At 48.5% G+C, this 8,565-nt stretch overlaps 1 long non-coding RNA gene across 1 annotated transcript; it reads left to right on the top strand.

The window, feature by feature from the left end:
- Nucleotides 1–440: 440 nt before the first annotated feature.
- LOC138843755 (uncharacterized) lies at nt 441–7,999 on the top strand. The gene is made up of 2 exons (XR_011378718.2): nt 441–672; nt 6,618–7,999. It is a non-coding gene; the product is annotated as an uncharacterized LOC138843755 (long non-coding RNA).
- Nucleotides 8,000–8,565: the final 566 nt, after the last annotated feature.

Here is an 8,565-nt window from a genome sequence, read left to right as displayed (position 1 = left end):
CAAGGACGCTCGGGCTAAGGGAGACAGAAGAGGCTGAACCCAGCCTTTACATCATGGGGGTTTGGTTTCACTTGCCTGACCAAGTCCAGTCCCTGAGCTGAGACCAAGATTTGGGTCCTGAGTTCATGTGGTTTATTGGGAAGGGGTCCAGGGAGGCTGGGGTGACTGGCTGGGGAGGAGGAACCAGCCCAGGTATGTGCAAGAGGCGTCGCTGACCGTCAGGGGGCCGGGAGCCTGTGTGCTACGTACACGCGGAGCTGTATCCCCCCGGGCATCCCCAGGCCTGGGCCCCCGCCCTCCTCTGGCTGCCGAGCGAGGACCAGGCTCCTGCAGGTGCTTCCTCTGGGAAGCCCCAGCAAGCTCTCTCGCCTCTGCGGCTGAAAGCGAGCTGCCTCAGACAGCACCAACGTCATCTTTCGCAGGGCTGGTGGCCACCCCTCAGTTTCACTGGTCACAGCCAAGGGGACAGGGCCGTGCTCTCTCCGGGAGCTCCGGGGGTGAATCCGTCCTTGTCTCTTCCGGTTTCTGCTGGCTTCGGGCTCATGGCCAAATCGTCCTCGTGTCCGCCTCTCACCTGGCCTCCTCCCTCGGCTCTCTTTTTAATGGCTGCTCCTCAGGTCAAGATGCTGAATCACATCTACAAAGAACTCTTCCTCCAATCGGGACCCATTGGTAGGCTCTGGGGAATGTGATGTGGGTGTATTGGGGGGGTACTTTTCAGTCTACACAGGCAGGATGCAAGAGACACACACTTGCTTGAGGTGAGACTTACCAGGGCCCTGCAGGTGCAGGCTCCAAGGTGCTGTGGGCCCTCCCCTTGATTAGAATCAGGGGTGACGCAGAGTTAGAAGAACCAAGCAGTGCGACACTGTGCACGCTTGGCTGACAGACCGGGGCTGCTGGCAGAACCGTGCCAGCGAGTGTAGAATCCTGAAAGGCTGTGCACCTGTTCCTGCCCCCCCAGTGTGTGGCTGCCGGGAGCTGGGGCACTGACCTGGCTCGTGTCTCTGCAGCAGAGTCACCGCTTGGCAGTGCGCTCGGGATGAGCAAGATGACCTGGGGGTGATGCCTGGAGTGGCCCATGTCGACCGGGGTGTCCTTGTCCCTCACCTGTGCCATTCCTGGGATAACTGCCCTAAAAACTGCCATCGTCACTCTGCACCCACATCCTCCAACCCCGGTAGTCCACCCCTTAGCCCCACGGCAGCTCTCTAGGGTTCCGCTGGCCCAGATCCTTCATGTGGCAATGCATTCAGAAATAAAGTGAACAGGGAGATCCAGGACAGCTGGGGCGTGGGAAGCCAGCCTGGCCTCGGCCACAGAAAGACACCAGCAAGGACCACGTCCCCAGGAGGCTGAGGCAGGTTTGCGGTGGAGAATGGACGGAACAGAACAGAGACTCCGTGGGCAGTGAGGAGAGCGGACAGATCCGACACCACTGGCTGTGCTACCGCTGCATCTGCACAGCCAGCTCCCAGCGCCCAGCTGGGAAATGCCATCTCACAGAGATAAGGTAGGAAGGGGCCGGTGCTCCAGTGTGGCAGGTTAGGCCTCCCCCTGCAGTGCCGGCATCCCATATGGGGGCTGGTTCCAGTCCCGGCTGCTCCACTTCTGATCCAGCTCCCTGCTAATGCCCCTGGGAAAGCAAGTGCTTGGGGCCCTGTGCCCTTATGGGAGACCTGGAAGAAGCACCTGGCTCCTGGCTTTGGTTTGGTCCAGCTCTGGCTGTTGCGGTCATTTGGGGAGTGAACTAGTGGATGAAAGATATGAAAGATCTCTCCCTCCCTCCCTTCCTCTCTCCTTTCCTCTCTCTCTCTCTCTCTGCCTCTTCCTCTCTCTAACTCTGCCTTTCAAATACATAAATAAATCTTTCTGTTTTCATTTGCACTCATTTCGAGGAATTTTTAAATTTCCCTTTTGATTTCTTCTATGACTCACTGTTCATTCAAGAGCACGCTGTTCACGTGTTTGTGTATTTTCTAGCGTTTCCTTTGTAGTTAATATCCAGTTTCGTCCCGTTGGGGTCAGAGATAGACAACGTGATTTCAATCTTTTTTGAATTTGTTGAGACTTTGTTCTGTGGCCTGTAAGTGGTCCATCCTAGAGAATGTTCCATGCACTGATAAAGAATGTGTTCTGTGGCTATGGGCCGGAGTGTTCTGTAGATACACATTTGATTCATCTGCTCTGTGCTATAGCTGAGCTCTGTTATTTCTTTGTTGAAATTTTGATCTGGACAATCTGTCCCTTGATGAAAGTGGGGTGTTGAAGTCCCCTGTTATTACTGTATTTGATCTTATATCTCCCTTTAAATCCCTTAAGATTAGTTTTATAAAACGGAGTGCCCTAACATTGGGTGCATATACATTAACTCTGGTCACATCTTCTTGTTGAATTGATCCCTTAATCATTACATAATAACTTCTTTATTCCTTTTAGTAGCCTTTGTCTTAAATTTTATTTTGTCTGATAAGAGTATAGCTCCTACTGCTAACTTCTGATTTCCATTTGTATGGAATATTTTTCCCATCCTTTCAGTTTCAGTCTGTGTGTAGCTTTGTTGGTGAGGTGTGTTTCTTGTAGGCAGCATATATATGGGTCTTTTTTAATCCATTCAGCCAATTTATATCTTTTAATTGGATACTTTAGCCTATTTACAACCAGTGTTATTAATTAGCAGTGAGTTGGTCTTGCCAGTTTTCCATAAATATCCCTGCTTGTGTTCAGTCTCTCCTGTTCTTTCCCTAGGCAGTTTCCTGTCTTCACGTTCTCCCCTGAGTCTGCTTGCTGTTCTCTGTTTCTGTGTGTGGTACATCCCTGAGTATCAGTGCTGAGACTGGCCAGGTGGTGGCCAGTTCTTTCCATTTTTGCTCATCTTGGAAGATAGTTATTTCACCTTCATTTATGGATGAGAGCTTCGTGGATAAAATATCCTGGGTTGGTGATTTTTTGCTTTTAGGAGTTGGACTATATCTCTCCATTCTCTCCTGGCCTGCAGGGTTTCTGTTGAGAAATCTGCTGTCGATCTGATTGGGGTTCCTTTAAAAGTGATGGTGTTTCTCTCTTGCAAGCTTCAGGACAGTCTGTTTACGTTCTACTTCTGACAGTTTGACTAGGATGTGTCCTGGTGAGGCTCTCTCTGCAGTGGAGGCCTGGCGCGCCACGCCACAGCACCGGCCCCACAGTAGCATTCTTATACACCAGTAGTGACGTTCCAACTGAGAAGTAACTTACATGATCAGTCCCATTCACAATAGCTACAAGAAGATTTAAATACCTTGGGATAAATTTAACCAAGGATGTTGAAAGATCTCGACAATGAAAATTACAAAGCATTAAGGAAAGAAATAGAAGACGCATAGAAATGGAAAACCCTTCCATGTTCATGGATTGGAAGAATTTAATATCAAAATGTCCATAGTGCCTCTAAGCAATTTACAGATCCAATGTAATCCCTATCAAAATTCCAAGGCATTCTTCATAGAACTAGAAAAAGAAATTTAAAATTCATATGGAAACGTAAAAGACCCCAAATAAGGAAAGCAGTCTTAAACAATAAAAACAAAGCCAGAGGCATCACAATGCCTGATTTCGAGACATTTCAAGAAATGCAAATCAAAACCACAATGAGGGGCTGGCGCTGTGGTGTAGTGGGTAAAGCTGCCGCCTGCAGTGCCGGCATCCCATATGGGTGCCAGTTCTAGTCCCGGCTGCTCCACTTCCAATCAAGCTCTCTGCTATGGCCTAGGAAAGCAGTAGGAAGATGGTCCAAGTCCTTGGGCCCCTGAACCCAATTATAATCAAAGCATCCTGGTACTGGCACAAAAATAGACATGTAGACCAGTGGAACAAAATAGAAACCCCAGGAATTAATCCACGCATCTACAACCAACTAATCTTTGACAGATCAACTAGAATAATTCCCTGGAGAAAGGACAGTCTCTGCAACAAATGGTATTGGGAAAATTGGATTTCTACATGCAGTTGAAACAAGACCCCTGCCTTATACCCTACACAAAAAATCAACTCAAAATGGACCAAGGATCTAAACCTAAGATCTGAAAGTATCAAGTTACTGGAGGAAAACACAGGGGAAACAGTGCAAGGCATTGGCCTAGGCAAAGACTTCATGGATAGGACCCCAGAAGCAGAAGCAATAAAGGCAAAAATAGACAAATGAGATTATTTTAAGCTAAGAAGCTTCTACATTATAAAGGAACCAATTAACAAAGTGAAGAAGCAACCAAAAACAGCAGAAAATATTTGCAAACTATGCTGCCGATAAAGGATTAATATCCAGAATATATAAAAAGTTCAAGAAACAAAAACAATCCAGTTAATAAATTGGTGAAGAATATGAACAGGCATTTTTCAAAGACTGAAATACAAATGGCCAACAGATACATTAAAAAATGCTCAGGACCACCAGCCACCAGGGAAATGCAAATCAAAACCACAAGGAGGGACTGGTGCTGTGGTGTGGTGGGTGAAGCTGCCGCCTGCAGTGCCGGCATCCCATATGGGTGCCAGTTCTAGTCCTGGCTGTTCCACTCCCAATCAAGCTCTCTGCTATGACCTGGGAAAGCAGTAGGAAGATGGCCCAAGTCCTTGGGCCCCTGCACCCACGCGGGAGACCTGGAAGAAGCTCCTGGCTCCTTTAGCTCAGTCTAGCTCTGGCCATTGCAGCCATCTGGGGAGTGAACCAGCTGATGGAAGAGTCTCTCACTCTCTCCACCTCTGCCTTTCTGTAACTCTGCCTTTCAAATAAAATAATTAAATCTTAAAGGAAAAAAAAAAAACACAATGAGGTCTCACCTCACTCCAGTTAGAATGGCTATCGTCCAAATATCACAAAATAACAAATGCTGGCGAGGACATGGAGAAAGAGGTACCCTAATACACTGGTTGTGGGAATGTGAACTAGCGTGACCATTATGGACGACAGCAGTGAGATTCTTCACAAAACCAAGAATAGATCCACCATCTGACCCAGTCAACCCACGCGTGGGAAAATATCCCAATGAAATGGAACTAGCATATGCAAGAGGTACCTGCACTCTCGTGTTCATGGCAGCTTAATTCACGTAGCTAAGACTTGGAGTCAACCTTCCACTGACGACTGGATAAAGAAAATGTGGTGCATGTACATGATGGACTACTACTCAGCCATGAAAAGCGATGAAATCCTGACATGTGCAATGAAATAGGTGCAGCTAGAGACCACTGTGCTGAGTGAAATAAGACAAGAATTGGGGCCGGTGCCTTGGTGCAGCAGATAAAGCCGCCACCTGCAGTGCTGGCATCCCATAGAGGCACTGGTTCAAGTCCCTTCTGCTCCTCTTCCGATCCAGCTCTCTGCTGGCCTGGGAAAATGGTGGAAGATGGCCGAAGCACTTGAGCCCCTGCGCCTGTGTAGGAGACCCTGAGGAGGCTCCTGGCTCCTGGCTTTGGACCGGCTCGGCTCTGGCCATTGCAGCCATTTGGGGAGTGAACCAGTGGATGGAAGACCTTTGTCTGTAACTCTATCTCTCAGATAAATAAATAAAATCTTTAAAGAAAAAAAAAAACTAAATTAGCAGGGGCTAGTGTTTGTCTCAGTGGTTAAGTCACTGCATCCCATACTGGAGTGCTTGGGTCTAGGTCCCAGCTTCCTGCCCATGTGTAGGCTGGAAGGCAGCAGGCAAAGGCCAGCCACTCAGGGGACGGGATTGAGTTCCAGGCTCCTGCTTGGGCCCGTCCAGCTCCTGCTGCTATGGGCTCTTGGGGAATGAATGAGCAGATGAGAACTCTCTCTGTGTCTCTCTGCCTCTCATATAAATACTTTCTAAAATAAATTATTTACCTTCATCATTCTAGAATATTCGCCAGAGGGTGTCGGCTCCCGGCATTGGTTATGCATTCCCATGGTTCAGCACTCAGCAGGTGTGGACTAACGCACGCCCCTCCCCCGGGTCTCAGAAAGGGCACCCAGTGAGATCAGCAGCGTGTAGTGCTGGCAGGGCATTTCATGCACAGGCATGCAAAAACGCGTGTGTGCACAACTGCCTTTCTCATTTCACAATATCCTAGAGGTCACAGTGACAGGGCTGAGGGCAGGACGCCTCCAAATAAGCACCTGGGCATAGAGAGGATTTTCAGCTGAGGGATTCTGGGAAGCAGCAGGTGCAGGAGGGGCTCTCTGACTGTCCCGTGCAGCAGGTCCTGAGACCTCCGGTGGGAGGCGCCCTCCCTGTCCGGTGGAAGAGGATCTGAGCGCCCAGGCCCGGCTGACCCCCCCCCCCCGCCCCGTGGGCTGCTCTTGGTCGCGCCCCTTTCTGCCCTGCCCCACTCTCCCGTCCTCCCCACCCCTCGCCCCATCTCGCACCAGAGCGCGCAGGCTTCACGCTTCTTAGTTCTTATCTGATGGAAGCTCCCGGCAGGGAAAGCCTCCATCACACAGAGGCCTGTGCTTCCCTCTCGTCTTCCGTGTTCTGTGACGGGGACCCAGCCAAGAACTGAGAAGGGCAGAGGGGGAAATATTTTCCCACGGACAGCACTCAGGCTGCCGAAGTCGTAGTCCTTAGAATGATTCTTCTTATCATCGTGTACGTTTTCTATTCTTGTTGGTTTCCTTATAGGGAGGGAGAGACACACAGAGCGGGGAAACAGCCGGAGAGAGACAGAGGCAGAGACCGGAGTGATGTGGCCCCAGCCAAGGACTCCAGGAGCCCCCACGCCCCCAGCTGGAAGAGGAGAGAAGCCACCTCTAGACAGAGAGCACAGTATCTGTTGTTTTGATCCCTCCTGCTTGTGAGACTTGGTTACAGAGCCCTGGGAGACTCGTAGGTACACGCTAAAACTGTGTCCCCAGCAGAAACTCCAGGTCTATTTTGTGTAATACAGATACCTAAAAATGTTTAAGTTCATCATTATGAAATTAACATAATCGGTCCCAAAGGTAGCTCCCTTTATTTGTGATGATAAATAATGAGGATATTTTGATACATAACAGAATTTCAATATAACTGTTACCTTTATTCTTCTCTTAATTTTTTTTTTTATGTATTTAAAATACCATTGGGCAAGGGTCACAGATTTCTCTGGATCAGGTCCTCCTGGAATGTAGTAATACACTATTTCCAGAAGAGGGCGCTAGCGTACCTGTGCAAAGATACCCGCAGCCATTGCTCCTGTACATTCAACAGTACCTCTATTATAGATACAGAAATGTTCTTTAAATTCACATTATTTTTAGAATATTAACAATGTACGCACTGTGATCAGAAGGTGGAAACACTTGCAGGCCTGCTGTCCTATTTATTTGTTGACTTAAAATTTCCATACCGTTTAAAAACGCTTACATGAACAGTTGGTGCTGTTATTTTTAAACCGTATCCTATGGCTGCAACTACCTTGTAATTTCTACGTCCAATACCAAAGTATTGGACGTAGGCATAATAGTGGGCATAATATAGGAACTCATATACAGGTAGGGCAGCAAACCTTACAAAGAGACACAGAACACCCATAGTGTGCGGTTGCAGGGCCACACTGTGCCCTGCAGGACAAGGGGCCCTTCCTGGCCCTGCCCAGCACCAGGAGAGCAGTTCCCCAAGCCCTGCTTAGTGTGTGCAGTGCAGTGTTGTGTTGGCAGAAGAAGCTCAGATCGCCTTTGCTGGGGCTCAGTGCTTTGATTTCTGTTCAGTTGTCCCGGGCGCTGAGCCGTTCAAATGCGTTTCACTCTCAACACTTCCGGGCTGGAGCCCAGTGGGACACTTGTTCCTCCTTCTCTCTCTCCCACTGCCCACCCCACCTCTCACGGCAAACCAGCAGCTTTCTGCCTGACTTCCCCGGAAGACGAGGCGCCGAGAATCTTCTCTGTCTCTGCTCTCTCCAGCCCACTTCCCCCTGGACAGCCAAGCCCTCGCTCAGCTCAGGCTAATGCTCATTCGGCGTGTAGACGGGGTGATGCCCAATTCTAGGATTTAAAATAAAAGCTAGTTAGATCTTTAAATACATTGTAACCTTGACAATGGTTATGAGTCCAATCTCTATCAGGTCCACGTGCAGGTTCAAAATAGCAAATGTTCACTTAAGAATCCCAATTCGCCGAAGGTAAGGTTTACACTGGAACCAACAGTCTACATAGATACTGAAATGTGGTTAAGAAGTTCTTGAAGGCAATGTGCAATGATGTTTGCGATTTACTTCACTCACGGGATAGGCTGTGCATGGGTAGAGCGAGGCTATTGGATGTGACAGCATCTGCTAAATGCTAATGACAGAATCCAGATGGTGGGGTCCGGCTGTTCACCATCACATTGTTCCAACTTTGCTGTGTGTCTGGAAACTTTCAAAAGAGTCTCAGACCATGTATCTGCTACAGCTATGGATGATATAATGAGAGGCCTTCAGAAAGTTCGTGGAAAATGAAATGAAAAGATAAGTTGGTTTCGGTGCAAAATAATTTGGGATCCATGCCTACAAGGGGTCTTCAGAAAGGTCATGGAAATGCACATTATGGGAAAAAAAAGCTATACATGGATTTGAAAGTGTCCTCGAAGTTGTGTATGTGGTAGCTCAATC

Source organism: Oryctolagus cuniculus, chromosome 9, assembly GCF_051225735.1.
Source record: "Oryctolagus cuniculus isolate XC-2025 breed Fujian yellow rabbit chromosome 9, ASM5122573v1, whole genome shotgun sequence".
Lineage (NCBI taxonomy): Eukaryota > Metazoa > Chordata > Mammalia > Lagomorpha > Leporidae > Oryctolagus > Oryctolagus cuniculus.
Note: the sequence above shows the minus strand (reverse complement) of the source record. Positions and strands in the feature narration are given on the sequence as shown.